Source organism: Saccopteryx bilineata, chromosome 2 (genome assembly GCF_036850765.1).
Source record: "Saccopteryx bilineata isolate mSacBil1 chromosome 2, mSacBil1_pri_phased_curated, whole genome shotgun sequence".
In the NCBI taxonomy this organism is placed as follows: domain Eukaryota; kingdom Metazoa; phylum Chordata; class Mammalia; order Chiroptera; family Emballonuridae; genus Saccopteryx; species Saccopteryx bilineata.
The window spans coordinates 266,404,008-266,406,089 of record NC_089491.1 but is presented as its reverse complement, the minus strand read 5'-3'; the positions used below and the strand labels follow the sequence as shown (position 1 = coordinate 266,406,089).

The 2,082-nt window shown below is 51.2% G+C and overlaps 1 long non-coding RNA gene across 1 annotated transcript; it reads left to right on the top strand.

The window, feature by feature from the left end:
* The first annotated feature begins 1,027 nt into the window (after positions 1–1,027).
* Positions 1,028–1,582, top strand: LOC136323234 (uncharacterized). The gene is made up of 2 exons (XR_010728946.1): positions 1,028–1,204; positions 1,301–1,582. It is a non-coding gene; the product is annotated as an uncharacterized lncRNA (long non-coding RNA).
* The last annotated feature ends 500 nt before the right edge of the window (positions 1,583–2,082 follow it).

Below are 2,082 nucleotides of genomic sequence, written 5' to 3'. Positions count from 1 at the left end.
TGTTACATGCATTTTACTATAATAATGATGGTAATAACTTTTAAAAAGATGGAGCTAGGGAGGCAGGCCAAGCCATCTGGTGAAGGGTCTGCACAGTGCTCTCATGCTGAGAACAGCAAACAGGTCAGATTGGCTACTGGCGGTGAATGGATGGGAGTGAGTGGGCAACAGTGTTAGGAGGCGGACCAGCGAGGAGGTGGGAGCCATGATCCAGGAGAGAGATGTCCTGGACCAGGGGGAACAAGGGTAGTGGAGAAAAGTGGGCAGATCGGAGTGATAGGTAGTGGGTAAAAACAAGAGGGCTTGGTGAGGGATCAATCACACCATCATTCCAAAGAGACTCAACTCTGCTGCCCCCTATACATTTGTGCACTTATTTACGGGGCTTGCAGGATGAAAGAGTGTGTTTTCATAGGGGTGCTGGAAAGATACTAGAAGACAACGCTTGGATTTAATTTTTTAAAATATTTTTGCTACCAGACTGCGAGCAAGTAACTTCATTTCTTTGTGCCTCGGTTTCTTTGCCTGTTAAATTGGGATCCTAAGACCTACTGCATAGGCTGTTGTGGGGAGGTGGGAAGAAATAAGTGCATCGAGACAATAGCGCTCATCCTAGCGATCTCCTGGGATTCTGGAAAGACCCAAATGACTTGTTAACCTTTCAAAGACAACACAGGCCACCCAGGGACGCTGCTGGTGGAGGAGGTCACAGCTTTCAGAAGGGGACCCCTTGTACAGATTCTCCAAAAGTGGTGATTTTACAATAACCTCAAAGGTAATAGATGAACAGATTACAGTTGTTAAGGCTATGGTAAAAAAAAAAAAAAAAAAAAAAAAAAGGCAGAGTGGACTCTGTGAAGCTGTGTGAGATGAGAAGCCAAGTCGCCCGTAATGTTAATGTCTTTCTTCTGCACTTGCCCCGCCCCCTCCAGCGTGGGTCCCGCCCCCGGCTAAGCCCTGCCCAGGCCCCACCCCCGATGTTAGCGCGGGCCTTGCCCCCTCAACACCCAGCTCCCTGGGTCGGAGTCTCTCCTCTGCGCTAAGCATTTGGTACCCGGGAGGAGATGAGAGGATACCTGATGGGTGGGGACGGCAGGGCTAGAAATTGGAAGGGTGAGAACTGGGGAGACTCGTCTGAGACGAATCCTTCCCTGTGCCCGCTTTTCACCCAGCCCCTTGTTGAGGGCTGTGGCTTTTGCATAATGTAAGTACTTATTTAATGCGTGTGCTGGCTGGAGAGCTCTTCATTTGTCTTTCTGTCCTTCATATGCCAACGTGCTTCCTCCTCCTGTCTGTCTAGGTTGAAGCCCTTGGAGAGGAGGGTGCTTCCCAACAGCTCCCGTGCGACCCCCAGCCCCGGGCCAAGGGCAGACAGAGGCTGATGCGGGGGACAAGGGGGAGGAGGGAGAGTACCATATGACAGGCTTCTGGAACCAGACGCGATGCCAACTTGGATTCTGTCCTTTTCTCCAATAAAAGGAACTTTTCACTTTTTATTTTTCCCAAACACCCTTTAAATTTTTTTTTATTTAAAGAAACTGGTTCCTATCCATCTGATTAAAGACATCACAGCGCAAAAGAAGCTGAGTCCTGCATACACTTGCGCACACTCACATGCGCGCGCACACGCACGAAGGCGCGCGCGCGCACACACACACACACACCCCCTCCTCCTCCTGAGGTTTACCGAATGTATCTACTCCGGTTACAACTAGACGCAGACCCTCCCCCACCTCGCCTTTCCCCTTCCTCCCCTCAGTCTTGGGAGGAGCATTCTCTGTGCCTTCCCAAGTCCCCCAGGGGGACCTCCTATGTTGGAGTGGGGTGGGGGGAGGGTCATATAACGAAGACCAGAGAGAACAAATTAGATAATCAAAAGAATTATAGTAATTGCTTTCACTTTCCCCGAGCCCTCTCTGCGGATTCTCTCCCCCGCCCCTTCCCCGGTTTTCTGTCTGTCGGGAATACTCGGTCTTTCCGACCCTCTCCCCTCCCCCAGACGACTCCTCTCCTCTCCGCTCACTCCCGCGTTCCCTCTCTTCCTCCGTTTTCTGGCGTGCTGGAACGTTCAGCGGAATATGA